The sequence below is a fragment of the Scyliorhinus canicula genome, chromosome 3 (genome assembly GCF_902713615.1).
Source record: "Scyliorhinus canicula chromosome 3, sScyCan1.1, whole genome shotgun sequence".
In the NCBI taxonomy this organism is placed as follows: domain Eukaryota; kingdom Metazoa; phylum Chordata; class Chondrichthyes; order Carcharhiniformes; family Scyliorhinidae; genus Scyliorhinus; species Scyliorhinus canicula.
This window is the reverse complement of record NC_052148.1, coordinates 8846557-8862774: the sequence shown is the minus strand read 5'-3', so window position 1 is coordinate 8862774 and position 16218 is coordinate 8846557.

Sequence of the window (16218 nt, the reverse complement as noted above, 5' to 3'; positions counted from 1 at the left end):
CAACGCCTCTCCTATCTCTTCTGACTCCATGCACAAGTTCCCACTACTGTCCTTGACCAGCCCTAACCTCACCCTGGACATTCTTTTATTTCTCACATAAGAAATATGGGGCTGGTTTAGCTCACTCGGCTAAATCGCTGGCTTTTAAAGCAGACCAAGCAGGCCAGCAGCACGGTTCGATTCCCATACCAGCCTCCCCGGACAGGCGCCGGAATGTGGCGACTAGGGGCTTTTCACAGTAACTTCATTGAAGCCTACTCGTGACAATAAACGATTTTCATTTCAAGAGTAAAAAGCCTTGGGGTTTTTCTTGATCCGACCCGCCAAGGACTTCTCATGCCCCCTCCTAGCTCTCCCAAGCCCATTTCTTAAGCTAATTTCTTGCTGCCTTGTAAGTCTCAAGCAACCCAACTGAACCTTGTTTTCTCACCCTTACATACTCTTCCTTTTTCCTCTGGACAATACATTCAACCTCTTTTGTGAACCATGGTTCCCTCACCCGGCCATTTCCTTCCTGCCTAACACGGACATAATGTGGAGATGCCGGCGTTGGACTGGGGTGAGCACAGTAAGAAGTCTTACAACACCAGGTTAAAGTCCAACAGGTTTGTTTCAAACACGAGCTTTCGGAGCACGGCTCCTTCTTCACGGACATACTTATCAAGGACACGGCAGTATTTGTTCTTGAACAAGCTCCACTTTTCATTTGTGCCTTGGTTAACAATGCTACTCCTCCACCTCCTTTACCACATTCCCTACTCTTACTGAAACATCTATACCCCGGAACTTCCAACAACCATTCCTGTCCCTGTTCTAACCATGTCTCCGTAATGGCCACAGCATCGTAGTCCCAAGTACCAATCCACGCTCCAAGTTCACCTACCTTATTCCGGATGCTCCTTGCATTGAAGTAGACACACTTCAACCCACCATCCTGTCTGCTGGTACACTCCTGCGACCTTGATACCCTCCTCAGTACCTCACTACTCTCAACACTGGCTTCTCGACTACAGCTCATTTTCCCAGCACCCTGACAAATTAGTTTAAATCCCCCCCCCCCCCGAAGAGCCAAATGCATGACAAATACATGTATAGGATGGGAATAGAGGGATACGGACCCCCGAAGTGCATAAGATTTTAGTTTAGACGGGCAGCATGGTTGGCACAGGCTTGGAGGGCCGATTGGCCTGTTCCTGTGCTGTACTTTTCTTTGTTCCTTGTTAATTCGTTGTTCTAACAAGGTGAACAGTCTTACATCAGGTACAACAAGGTGACCAACCTGACATCAGGTACAACAAGGTGAACAACCTGACATCAGGTACAACAAGGTGAACAACCTGACATCAGGTACAACAAGGTGACCAACCCGACATCAGTGCTTCTGAAACTTCCTGGACCCACATTTTGCCAACTGACAGAGCTTTGTGACACACACCGCCGACTGTCGCGTTCACTTATCTTTAATGTGAGAGGTGACATGTGAGGCTTGATCCTCACAATCTCATTCCATCACCCCCCCCCCCCCCCCAAATAAAAATGTCTGGGTCATCAATACTTATTTCAGTTTTATCCTGCCCAGTCACTCCCCGCTCCTTGTCCACCTCCCTATTCCCTGTTCCCAAACAGTTTTCGGTGCCTCTGTCCGCCAGTTTGTCCCCGCCCCCACCCCCTCCCAGCATCACATCTGTCTCAATTACTTCAGCGCTCTGGTATATCCGAGTAGAATTTGAGCTACAAAGGCATGCAGGGAGATTGATACAGGGCTATGGAGAAGTAGCGATTCAGACATAGGGAGACGGAGATTAGGCTGTTTCCCTTTTGATTAAACATTTAAAAACACAACCGTGGGCTGCTTCAAAATCTGCCTGCCCCTGGTTTAGCACAGGGCTAAATCGCTGGCTTTTAAAGCAAACCAAAGCAGGCCAGCAGCACGGTCCAATTCCCGTACCAGCCTCCCCGAACAGGCGCCGGAATGTGGCGACTAGGGGCTTTTCACAGTAACTTCATTTGAAGCCTACTTGTGACAATAAGTGATTTTCATTTCATTTAACTATCTGTCACTCTACCTCTCACTTTATGGTGTTCAGAATGTTTCACTGGACGTGGAATGGACAGATTGACAATGAATGGCACGACTGTGATTTAAAACTACAACTTTTTTTATCCTCTGGCTCCAGAAGTGCCCTTCAGCAAAAGGGAAATGAACCTGTTGCTCCAAGTACCGAGTGAGGTCATTTGGACATTCTGAATTCTCCCTCCGTGTACCCGAACAGGCGCCGGAATGTGGCAACTAGGGGCTTTTCACAGTAACTTCACTGCAGTGTTAATATAAGCCTACTTGTGACACTAATAAAAAATATTATTATTAAAGTCATACATCTGTATCGAGAAAAATAATCTTTCTCCCACACTTGTGAAAGCAAAGAGTTTGCAGTATTTGTCCAGTGATGGGAGTGGACAACCGGGGTTGATACAAATATCACAGATTATTGTATCAAGGCTCCACAAGTCACTCATGCCACTCAGCAAAAAGGGGTTACATTTGCTCTGGAATGTGGGCATTGCTGTTCACAGTTCCGGGTAGATGACAGTGTTGTGGCTGTTTTAGAACAATGTGGCTGGAAGTGCTGATAATGGTGGAACTTTATCTTCCGCGATATCGCCGGGATATTTACCCTGCAGTTTACAAAACCCCGCCTTACATCAGGCTATAGGCATGAGAGGACCTGAATGATTTGGCCAGTGGAGGCACGCTGAAAGCAAAGAAAAGGAAAGCTTTGAAGATAGACAATGTTTCAAATAAAGAGCCGGTAAGCAGATGGATGCCTTATGGCGGGATTGCACTGCGTACCTGGTCAGTTCCACGAGTGGGACAGGGGGCAGAGAGAACCAGCGCCAGGTTAGCTCAATCGGGAAAATGGAGTGACGATGGGTGTAGGCTGGATCGATCGCGAGCGAAGGAGGGTCAAACAAACAACGCAAATCTTCAGAATTGGGTCTGAGAAGGTTGCAATTAAAATTGAAATTGAAAATAGCTTATTGTCACGAGTAGGCTTCAATGAAGTTACTGTGAAAAGCCCCTAGTCGCCACATTCCGGCGCCTGTCCGGGGAGGCTGGTACGGGAATTGAACCGTGCTGCTGGCCTGCTTGGTCTGCTTTAAAAGCCAGCGATTTAGCTCAGTGAGCTAAACCAGCCCCTGGGTGGATTCAGGGATTGTTGCACAATAAATGTAGTAAAAAGGAAAGATCCCATTACACAGCAGTGCGTTTCTGCCACAACGCGATCGTGGGCAGAGCCATGGATGCAGTGACACTCATCCCAACTACTAAGGAAGGTCAAAGGGATATTGTACGCATGGTTACCGGTCAGTAGCTTATGGAGAAGAAGTCACAAGAGCTTACTACATTTTGAACCCGATTTGAACAATACCGTTTTCAATTACCCCCTTCTCGGGCTGTTAGCTAGGATCTATTTCAAGCTTACTTGGATGGCAATACATGCATTATACCATGATGCAACTGCAGTGCAGATGATATTGCTGATGTGGAGGAACCGGAAGAATATGGTCATAATCTGCACCTGATGCAAGCAGCATGTAAAGGATTGTTTGTCTTTTAATAAACAATTTTATTGAGGTAGTCTTTGGCTTTGTAAACAGTTACAGACATCAACAGAAAGAAAGCAAAAAAGGCAAAAATGTGCAAACATCCATGTACATTCAATACTTCAATCGTAACATACTGCACAAGCCCGCTCCTCTCCCACCGGTACTACCCGCCATTTTATCCCTCTTACTCCACTCTAGCCCGCTCCCCCCCTGCTGACGCTCACTCTCCCGCAAAGAAGTCAATAAATGGTTGCCACCTCCGGGCGAACCCCTGTACAGATCCCCTCAAGGCGAACTTAATTTTTTCCATACCCAGGAAACTCGACATGTCTGCAAGCCACAACATGTAAAGGATTGTTGTTTAATATTCTGAAATACAATATCTTTTTTTAAAAAATAAATATTTTTATTCTCCTCCTTTTTCACATTTTCATCCAAATTTACACCCACCAACAATCACCGGTAACAAATACAATGTCAATCCCCTGGTCAACAATTCATCCCTCCCACCAACCCCCAAACAACACCTAACATTTTAAATACAAACATCAAAGAAAAGGATTCAGGAATCCAGCCATACATAGTCACCAACAACATACACAGTCCAACCCCCCCCCCCCCCCCCACCGAAATGTTCGTGTCATCCAATTCTTGAAAGTGCATAATAAACAAAACTCATGAATTGTAGAACCCTTCCATCCTTCCCCTCAACTCAAACTTCACCTTCTCGAGTGTTAAACACTCCAACAGAATCTCCCACCACGCCAGGGCACAGGGTGGAGAAACTGACCTCCACCCCAACAGGATTCGCCTTCGAGCAATCAGCAAGGGGAAGGCTAAAGCATCTGCCTCCACAGCCGCTTCCAACCCCGGCCGATCCGATACTGAAATACAATATCAATGTGCAGATCGATTCCTTCAGCTCTATTTATTCCAGTGCTGGCATATGTTCTGATCCAAGTAAAATTATTAAGGTCATGCCAACTCCTTAAGATAAGGACAATTGGGCAGCAGGGTGGCACAGTGGTTAGCACTGCTGCCTCACACCGCTGAGGACCCAGGTTTGATCCCGGCTCTGGGTCACTGTCCGTGTGGAGTTTGCACATTCTCCCCGTGTCTGCGTGGGTTTCACCCCCCACAAACCAAAGATGTGCAGGCTAGGTGGATTGGCCACGCTAAATTGCCCCTTAATTGGAAAAAAAAAAGATTTGATAGTCTAAGTTTATTTTTTAAAAAGATAAGGCCAATCTCCAAAGATTCTAGGTCTGTTTGTCTCCATACATTTCCAATTTCACTCAGAAGTTCTCATCACTAAGTGAATTGTTGAGAAAATATGTGCCTATCCTGGGGCACGAAGGCCACCAATAACTTACTGAAACACTCATTAGTAAAAGCATCAACATTGCATTGTTACAATTCCAAGGAGACGAGCAGTCTGGAGATAGATGCCTCAAAGGTCTGGGAGCATGTATACTACAAAAAGGCAAAGCAATTGCATTTGCTTCCAAATCCCTGTCTGTAATGCAATCCAACTCCTCAAACATGGAATGAGAAACATTAGTGTTTGGAATCATACATTTTCATACCTATCCCTTTGTCAAAAGGATGGTAGAGATGGACTGGAAACCATTGGCGAAGATCACTGACTAGCGCACCGCCGAGATTGCAAAGTCTCTTGATAAAGTTTTAACTTGGTCAGATCAGATATACTTAGCAGATTACCTAACCCAGCGAATAAGATATATTCTTCGATGTACAAGGCAACATCATTGACATCGAACTTGGAACGGTTCTCCAAATTGATCTAGTACACTTTGCACAAGGCACACTGCAAGAACTCACCAGGACTCCTTAGACAGCACCGTGGGGGCGGCACAGCAGCACAGTGGTTAGCACTGTGGCTTTACAGCTGCAGGGTCCCAGGTTCAATTCTCGGCTTGGGTCACTGTCTGTGCGGAGTCTGCACGTTCTCCCCGTCTCTGCGTGGGTTCCCTCCGGGTGCTCCGGTTTCCTCCCTCGGTCCAAACGATGTGCACGTTAGGTGGATTGGCCATGCTAAATTGCCCTTAGTGTCCAAAAAAAAAGGTTATCTGGGTTCGGGGATAGGGTGGAGGTGTGGGCTTAAGCAGGGTGCTCTTTCCGAGGGCCGGTGCAGACTTGATGGGCCAAAAGGCCTCCTTCTGCATTGTTAATTCTATGATATCCCATAACTGTTACCATCTGGATGTTTCCCTCAAGTCACTCACTCTCCTGAATTGAAAATATATCACAGTTCTTTCAGTGTCCTGATGAAAATTCTGAACTCCCTCCCTAACAGCACTATGGTTTTACCTACACCACATGGACAGCAGCGGTCGAAGAAGGCAGTTTGTCACTATTTTCACATGCACAATAAATGCTGGCCTAGCTAGCAATGCCCACATCCACAAACAAATTGGAAAAGCAACAGAAATGCCAGCAGCTACAAGAAGCGGCGACAAAAGATTCTACGATACAGAATGTGGGAAACCTTCATCAACAGATGGTCTGATTCAACTCCACATGTTCACAGACATGCAAGGCTATTTTAGCCTCATCGGAATGAGTTAGAGAATCATTTTTAGAGGCAGGCAGTTCGTCGTACTGGAATTACTGCGACTTTTGAATCATTGCGACGTGACATTTTTCAACAACTTCACCACACACACGGGAATAGATCGGACAAGAGAGACTCACAAGAGAGACAGTCTGTTGGCAGAGTCTGAACACTGACATTGAAGTCATCAAGAAATGGGAGGCATGTCAAGAACCTCTGCAAGGTTTGTGTTGATCCCACGCAAATTTCCCACCCATCTTTGGCCCAAATTGCATCCAAACCTCTTCACGTCCATGGCACTGGCTTCATTGTCAAATACTTTATCAGCCCCCCATTACTCCACAATTGCACAGTACATCAAGCACAAATATCAGACGCAGTGCTATTTCCAGTTTATTTGGTGTGCCCAGAGAGATCATTATGGATAACCGTCTGCAATTTGTTGGTAAGCCATTTCAGGAGATGCGAGAGAAGTGGAATAGCGATCTCCTCACCCTAGATCTGGCTCAACGAATGATTCGCACGGCAATATCCTTAGTTCTCAAATGTAGGCAAACCATGCAAGATCTACACATTGCAGCATTACGGCTGAGAGTGACATCTTTTTTTTTTTTATAAATGTTTTTATTCAGTTTTCATATTTTATATTGAACAAATTACAAATTGTTAGGAGAAAGAAAAAAGAAAAAAAACAAACACGCAAAAATTAACATACATATTTACAGGTAAGCATCTTCGTAGTAGTAACTGCGCCCCCCCCCCCCCCCCCCCCCTCAACATGTTTATTTAGTTTGGTTTTGGGCCTTAGCTAGCCATCGAACCCCCGTAACGAACCTGTAGCCCCCCCCCTCCCACTACCTTCCCCCGACTATTCTTCCTCCTGTACGTTGGCCACAAACAGGTCCCGGAACAGTTGCATGAATGGCTCCCACGTTCTGTGGAAGCCGTCGTCCGACCCTCGGATGGCAAATTTGATTTTCTCCATTTGGAGAGATTCCGAGAGGTCGGACAGCCAGTCCGCAGCTCTGGGCGGTGCTGCTGACCGCCAGCCAAACAGGATTCTACGGCGGGCGATCAGGGAGGCAAAGGCAAGGGCGTCTGCCCTCCTCCCCAGGAATAGATCTGGCTGTTCTGAAACCCCGAAGACCGCCACTATCGGGCATGGCTCCACCCTCACTCCCACCACTTTGGACATAACCTCGAAGAAGGCTGTCCAGTACTCCACGAGTCTGGGGCAGGACCAGAACATGTGGGCGTGGTTGGCCGGGCCTCTTTGGCACCGTTCACATCTGTCTTCCACCTCCGGGAAGAACCTACTCATACGGGTTCTTGTTAAGTGGGCTCTATGTACCACTTTTAGTTGCGTCAGGCTGAGCCTTGCGCACGTGGAGGTGGAGTTGACCCTATGCAGTGCTTCGCTCCAGAGTCCCCACCCGATCTCCATCCCCAGGTCGTCCTCCCATTTCATCCTTGTTGCGTCCAGTACGGTGTCGTCCCTATCTACCAGTCGGTCATACATGTCACTACAGTTCCCTTTCTCTAGGATACTTGCGTCCAGTAGGTCTTCCAGTAGTGTCTGTCGTGGCGGTTGTGGGTACGTCCTTGTCTCCTTTCGTAGGAAGTTTTTGAGCTGCAGGTACCGTAGCTCGTTCCCCCCAGCTAGCTGAAATTTCTCTGTCAGTTCGTCCAGTGTTGCGATCCTGTCGTCCGTGTATAGGTCCCTGACTGTCAGTGTCCCCCCGTCCTGCCTCCACCTTTTGAAGGTGGCGTCGGTCAGTGCTGGTTTGAACCTATGGTTGTTGCAGATGGGAGCCCTGTTCGACATTTTGGTCAGGCCAAGTTGCTGCCGCAGTTGGTTCCAGGATTGGAGGGTGGCTGTCACCACTGGGCTGCTGGAGTGTTTTTTGGGTGGGGATGGGAGTGCTGCCGTGGCGAGGGCCCGAAGGGAGGTTCCCATGCAGGAGGCCTCCTCCGCACGCACCCACTCAGCTTCTGGCTCCTGGATCCATCCCCTTACTCGCTCGGCTGTTGCTGCCCAGTGGTAGAATTGTAGATTCGGGAGGGCTAACCCTCCCCTGGTTTTTGTTTTTTGTAAGACCTTCTTTGGGATCCTAGCATTTTTACCCCCCCATACGAACGCCATGATGAGTTTGTCCAGCGCTTTGAAAAAGGCCTTGGGGATGTAGATCGGAATGGATCTAAACAGGAAGAGGAACCTGGGCAGTACGTTCATTTTGATCGTCTGAACTCTCCCCGCGAGGGAGAGCGGGAGTGTGTTCCATCTTTGCAGGTCCTTTTTAACTTCCTCCGTCAGGCTGGTGAGGTTCCATTTGTGGATCCCTTTCCAGTCATGGGCTATTTGGATCCCCAGGTAGCGGAATTTATGTCGGGCTTGTTTGAACGGCAGCCCCTTTAGTGCTGCCCCCCCCCCCCCTTGCGGGGGTACTGGGAAGATTTCACTTTTGCTCATGTTGAGTTTGTAGCCCGAGAAGGCTCCAAACTCTTTCAGGAGCGCGATGATTCCGTCCATGCTGCTTTGTGGGTCCGAGATATAGAGGAGCAGATCATCCGCATAGAGTGAGACTCTGTGCTCTCTACCTCCCCTTCGGATCCCCCTCCAATTTTTTGCTGCCCTGAGCGCGATTGCTAGCGGTTCAATTGCTAGTGCGAACAGCAGCGGGGACAGTGGGCATCCTTGTCTGGTGCCCCTGTGCAGCTGGAAGTATTGGGAGTTGGTATTGTTGGTCTGTACACTCGCCATGGGAGCGTTGTACAGGAGCTTTACCCAAGCGGTGAACCCTGTTCCAAGCCCGAACCGCTCCAGTACCTCTATGAGGTATTTCCACTCGACTCTGTCGAAGGCCTTTTCTGCGTCCAGGGAGACGATCACCTCTTGTGTTCTCTCCCCGGAGGGGGTCATTATCACGTTCAGCAGGCGCCTGATGTTCGCGGTCAGCTGTCTACCTTTGACAAAGCCCGTCTGGTCCTCTGTGACCACCTCAGGTACACAGTCTTCTAGCCTTTTGGCTAGGATTTTGGCCAGTATTTTGGCGTCTGCGTTCAGCAGAGAGATGGGTCTGTATGACCCACATTCCGTTGGGTCTTTGTCTTTCTTAGGTATCAGCGAGATTGAGGCCTGTGCTAACGTGGGTGGCAACGTGCCCCTAGCTAGCGAGTCTGTGAACATCTCCCGCATGTGCGGGGCCAGCGCTGCCGCAAATTTTTTGTAGAAGTCCGCCGGGAATCCGTCCGGTCCCGGCGCCTTCCCCGTCTGCATGGAGCTAATGCTCTCCATGATCTCTCCCAGTGCTAGTGGTGCTTCCAGATCCCGTTTTCTGCCCTCTCCCACAACTGGTATGTTCAGTCCGTCAAGAAACCGGTTCATCCTAGCCTTCCCCGTTGGGGGCTCTGAGGTGTACAGCTCTTGGTAGAAGGCCTTGAAGGTTTTGTTAATCCTCTCTGGTTCTGTTTCCAACGTGCCTCTGGTATCTCTGATTTGCGCAATTTCTCTGCTGGCTGCCTGCTTTCTCAGCTGGTGGGCCAACAGGCGGCTGGCTTTGTCTCCGTGTTCGTATAGGGCCCCGCGTGCCTGGCGGAGTTGGTGTACTGCTTTCCTGGTGGAGAGCAGGTCAAAGTTCCTTTGTAATTCTTTTCTCTCCGCCAGGAGTTCTACAGTCGGGGCCTCGGAGTATTTATGGTCTACCTCCAGTATGGAGTCGACCAGCTTCTGCCTAGCCACCCTTTCCTCCCTATCTCTTTGCGCTTTGTAGGCTATGATTTCCCCTCTTAGTACGGCCTTAAGCGCTTCCCAGAACGTGGAGGGTGAGACCTCCCCGTTTGGTTGATCTCAGTGTACTCCGCTATGGCCTGCGCTATCCTTTCGCTGAAGGCCTTGTCAGCTAGTAAGGCACCGTCCAACCTCCATTTGGGGCGCTGGGCCCTTCCCGTCTCTAGCCGCACATCCATGTAGTGTGGAGCGTGGTCTGATATCACAATTGCGGAGTATTCCACCTTGTCTATCTCTGGAAGCACCGTTTTCCCCACCACAAAGAAGTCAATTCTGGTGTACACGTTGTGTACTGGGGAGAAGAAAGAGAATTCTTTCTCCCCCGGGTGGGCGAATCTCCAAGGGTCTACTGCTCCCATCTGCTCCATATAGTGGCTGAGTTCCCTTGCCATGTTTGAGGTTCTCCCCGTTCTGGGGTTTGATCTGTCCGTCGTTGGGTCCTGTACACAGTTGAAGTCCCCCCCCATGATTAGTCGGTGCGTCGCTATGTCCGGGATTTCTGCCATGGTCTTTTGGATGAAGCTCGTGTCGACCCAGTTGGGCGCGTACACGTTAACTAGAACTACCGGCGCCCCATCCAGGGCCCCGCTGACCATGACATACCGTCCCCCCTGGGTCCGTAACCGTCTTTGTCGCCCTAAACATTGTCCTCTTGCCAATCAGGATCGCCACCCCCCTGGCCCTTGCCCCATAACAGGAATGATAGGTTTGTCCCACCCAGCCCTTTCTTACCCGCAGTTGGTCCTGCTCCCTCAAGTGCGTCTCTTGGAGGAAGACTATGTCGGCCCTCATGTTTCTAAGGTGGGTGAGGACTCTAGATCTCTTCACTGGGCCGTTAAGTCCCCTTACGTTCCAGGTGACTATTCTGGTGGGGGGCTTCTGCCCCCTTGCTCCTGTGGGGTTAACCATATTTGTCCGGTGGACGCGCCCCTGCCCTCTGGGGTTTCCCTATGTTAGGGGGCCGTCCAGGATGTCCACTATCACTGCTCTCCCCATGCGGTCGGGTCCCTGCGCTCCGGGGTTCCCCCTTGTCCCGGGGACACCCGCCATGGCCGTCCACTGTGTGTCCGCCACGCGGGTAGTCCCCTGCACTCCGGGGGGCCCCTTCACCCACAGACCGTACTGGGTGGGTGCTTGCAGCAGTTCCCTGTTTCGAGCCCTTGTCTGTGGCACTTGAGAGTGACATCTTTAAGTGCAACAATTCCATTGCCAGCAGAGGGGTGTGGCACATCAGCACAATCCACTTTATTTACTCTCATACTGCGCAGGCTGAAAATCTGAAATAAAAACAGAAAATGCTGGATAAACTCAGCAGGCCAGGCAGCGTCTGTGGAGAGAGAAACACAATTTTTTTTAAAATGTATTTTATTCCAAACATGTATCAAAACAGGTTACAGCGAATAAACACCCCGGGAAACATACTTCCCAACAATCAACTATACAGTCTGTACATGATTTTCCCCCCTTTTTCACCCCCCCCGCCCTTCCCCCCCCAACTCCCCTTCCCTCCCCCCCCCCCCCCCCCCACCCCAAGCGACGAACAGCTTCTCAAACATGGTCACAAACATGCCCCACCTTTCCTCAAACCTCCCTGGAGTCCCTTAACTCATACGTTATCTTCTCTAATCGCAGGAAGTCCGTACAGGTCACCCAACCAAGCCGCTACCCTCCGGTGGCGATGCCGACCGCCACTCCAGCAAAATTCACCGCCGTGCAATCAGAGAGGCGAAGGCCAGGACATCGGCCGTCCTCCTCTCAATGAGCTGTGGCTTCTCTGAAACCCCAAATATCGCCACCAAAGGCTCCAGGGTCCACTCCCCCCTCCACTATCCTGGCTAAGAACACTCCCACTCAGAATCTTACCAATTTTTCACAACCCCAAAATATGTGCGTGTGATTCGCTGGCCCCGCCCATACCTCTCACACCCATCTGCTACCCCCTGAAAGAATCCACTAATTCTCAGCCGAATTATATGCACCCTGTGCACCACCTTAAACTGTATCAGGCTCATCCTTGCACAGGAGGAGGTCCCGTTTACCCTTCGCAGTGCCTCACTCCATACTCCCCAATTGATCTCCCCTCCCAACTCCGCTTCCCATTTTTCCTTGATCTTCACCACCCGCTCACCTCCCTGCTCCCCCAGCCACTTGTATATATCCCCAAGTCTTCCCTCCCCTTCCACATCCGGGAGCAGCAGTCGCTCCAGCAGGGTGTATCCCGGCAATACAGGGAACCTGTTCCAGACCTTTCGCGCAGAGTCCCTAACCTGCAGATACCTGAACTCACTCCCCCTCGGTAGCTCTACCCTCTCCCTTAGCTTCTCCAGACTGGTGAACCCTCCCTCCAAATACAGGTCCCTCATCTTGACCAGCCCCACTTCCCTCCACCTCCTGTGTACACTAATCTCCCCCCCGCCCCACCTCAAACCCATGATTCTCGCACAGCGGCGTTAGCACCGACATCCCTTCCACCCTAAAATGCCTCCTCAACAGATTCCATATCTTTACTGTGGACTGCACCACCGGGCTCCCTGAATACCCACCGGGCTCCCCGAATACCCACCGGGCTCCCCGAATACCCACCGGGCTCCCCGAATACCCACCGGGCTCCCCGAATACCCACCGGGCTCCCCGAATACCCACCGGGCTCCCCGAATACCCACCGGGCTCCCCGAATACCCAGCGGGCTCCCCGAATACCCACCGGGCTCCCCGAATACCCACCGGACTCCCCGAATACCCACCGGCTCCCCGAATACCCACCCGGCTCCCCGAATACCCACCGGGCTCCCCGAATACCCCCGGCTCCCCGAATACCCACCGGGCTCCCCGAATACCCACCGGGCTCCCCGAATACCCACCGGGCTCCCCGAATACCCACCGGGCTCCCCGAATACCCACCGGGCTCCCCGAATACCCACCGGCTCCCCGAATACCCACCGGGCTCCCCGAATACCCACCGGGCTCCCCGAATACCCACCGGGCTCCCCGAATACCCACCGGGCTCCCTGAATACCCACCGGGCTCCCCGAATACCCACCGGGCTCCCTGAATACCCACCGGGCTCCCTGAATACCCACTTGGACCCTCCCCACCAATGTTAAGTGCCGTGTATCCCATCTCCTAAGATCGGATCTAAAACATACAGCAAGAGATCATCGGCAAAGAGAGACACCCGATGCTCCCTCTGTCCCCTCATAATCCCCCACCACTCTGCCGACCCCCTGAAAGCCATTGCCAATGGCTCTATGGCCAGCGCAAACAGCAGCGGTGACAGCGGGTACCCCTGCCTCGTACCCCTGTGTAAGTCAAAGCTTTGTGGGCTCATATCATTCATCCTCACCCTCCCACTTGCCGCCACACACAGCAACCGCACCCATGCCACAAATCCCGGCCCAAACCCAAATCTTCCCAAAAACCTCGAACAAGTACCACCGCTCCACCCGGTCAAATACCTTCTCAGTGTACCAGAGCCCCCGACGGATTCATCACCACATACAACAGACCCACCGCTCTGCCCCCAGGCCCACCGCTCTGCCCCCAGACCCACCGCTCTGCCCCCAGGCCCACCGCTCTGCCCCCAGGCCCACCGCTCTGCCCCCAGGCCCACCGCTCTGCCCTCAGGCCCACCGCTCTGCCCCCAGACCCCAGGCAGCCACCGCTCTGCCCCCAGGCCCACCGCTCTGCCCCAGGCCCACCGCTCTGCCCCCAGGCCCACCGCTCTGCCCCCAGGCCCACCGCTCTGCCCCCAGGCCCACCGCTCTGCCCCCAGGCCCACCGCTCTGCCCCCAGGCCCACCGCTCTGCCCCCAGGCCCACCGCTCTGCCCCCAGGCCCACCGCTCTGCCCCCAGGCCCCCCGCCCTGCCCCAGGCCCACCGCCCTGCCCCAGGCCCAACCGCCTGCCCCCAGGCACCACCGCTCTGCCCCCCAGGCCCCCGCTCTGCCCCCAGGCCCCACCGCTCTGCCCCCAGGCCCACCGCTCTGCCCCCCAGACCCACCGCTCTGCCCCAGACCCACCGCTCTTCCCCAGACCCACCGCTCTGCCCCCAGGCCCACCGCTCTGCCCCCAGGCCCACCGCCCTGCCCCCAGACCCCCACCGCCCTGCCCCCAGACCCCCACCGCTCTGCCCCCAGACCCACCGCTCTGCCCCAGACCCACCGCTCTGCCCCCAGACCCACCGCTCTGCCCCCAGACCCACTGCTCTGCCCCCAGGCCCACCGCTCTGCCCCCAGGCCCACCGCTCTGCCCCCAGGCCCACCGCTCTGCCCCCAGGCCCACCGCTCTGCCCCCAGGCCCACCGCTCTGCCCCCAGGCCCACCGCTCTGCCCCCAGACCCACCGCTCTGCCCCCAGACCCACCGCTCTGCCCCCAGACCCACCGCTCTGCCCCCAGACCCACCGCTCTGCCCCCAGACCCACCGCTCTGCCCCCAGACCCACCGCTCTGCCCCCAGACCCACCGCTCTGCCCCCAGACCCACCGCTCTGCCCCCAGACCCACCGCTCTGCCCCCAGACCCACCGCTCTGCCCCCAGACCCACCGCTCTGCCCCCAGACCCACCGCTCTGCCCCCAGACCCACCGCTCTGCCCCCAGGCCCACCGCTCTGCCCCCAGGCCCACCGCTCTGCCCCCAGGCCCACCGCTCTGCCCCCAGGCCCACCGCTCTGCCCCCAGGCCCACCGCTCTGCCCCCAGGCCCACCGCTCTGCCCCCAGGCCCACCGCCCTGCCCCCAGACCCCCACCGCTCTGCCCCCAGACCCACCGCTCTGCCCCCAGACCCACCGCTCTGCCCCCAGACCCACCGCTCTGCCCCCAGACCCACCGCTCTGCCCCCAGACCCACCGCTCTGCCCCCAGACCCACCGCTCTGCCCCCAGACCCACCGCTCTGCCCCCAGACCCACCGCTCTGCCCCCAGACCCACCGCTCTGCCCCCAGACCCACCGCTCTGCCCCCAGACCCACCGCTCTTCCCCCAGGCCCACCGCTCTGCCCCCAGGCCCACCGCTCTGCCCCCAGGCCCACCGCTCTGCCCCCAGACCCACCGCTCTGCCCCCAGGCCCACCGCTCTGCCCCCAGGCCCACCGCTCTGCCCCAGGCCCACCGCTCTGCCCCCAGGCCCACCGCTCTGCCCCCAGGCCCACCGCTCTGCCCCACAGGCCACCGCTCTGCCCCCAGACCCACCGCTCTGCCCCCAGACCCACCGCTCTGCCCCCAGACCCACCGCTCTGCCCCCAGACCCACCGCTCTGCCCCCAGACCCACCGCTCTGCCCCCAGACCCACCGCTCTGCCCCCACACCCACCGCTCTGCCCCCAGACCCACCGCTCTGCCCCCAGACCCACCGCTCTGCCCCCAGACCCACCGCTCGGCCCCCAGACCCACCGCTCTGCCCCCAGACCCACCGCTCTGCCCCCAGACCCACCGCTCTGCCCCCAGACCCACCGCTCTGCCCCCAGACCCACCGCTCTGCCCCCAGGCCCACCGCTCTGCCCCCAGACCCACCGCCCTGCCCCCAGACCCACCGCTCTGCCCCCAGACCCACCGCTCTGCCCCCAGACCCACCGCTCTGCCCCCAGACCCACCGCTCTGCCCCCAGACCCACCGCTCTGCCCCCAGACCCACCGCTCTGCCCCCAGACCCACCGCTCTGCCCCCAGACCCACCGCTCTGCCCCCAGACCCACCGCTCTGCCCCCAGACCCACTGCTCTGCCCCCAGACCCACCGCTCTGCCCCCAGGCCCACCGCTCTGCCCCCAGACCCCCCGCTCTGCCCCCAGACCCACCGCTCTGCACCCAGACTGACCGCTCTGCACCCAGACCCACCGCTCTGCCCCCAGGCCCACCGCTCTGCCCCCAGGCCCACCGCTCTGCCCCCAGACCCACCGCTCTGCCCCCAGACCCACCGCTCTGCCCCAGACCCACCGCTCTGCCCCCAGACCCACCGCTCTGCCCCCAGACCCACCGCTCTGCCCCCAGACCCACCGCTCTGCCCCCAGACCCACCGCTCGGCCCCCAGACCCACCGCTCTGCCCCCAGACCCACCGCTCTGCCCCCAGGCCCACCGCTCTGCCCCCATTCCCACCGCTCTGCCCCCAGACCCACCGCTCTGCCCCCAGACCCACCGCTCTGCCCCCAGACCCCACCGCTCTGCCCCCAGACCCACCGCTCTGCCCCCAGACCCACCGCTCTGCCCCAGACCCACCGCTCTGCCCCCAGACCCACCGCTCTGCCCCCAGACCCACCGCTCTGC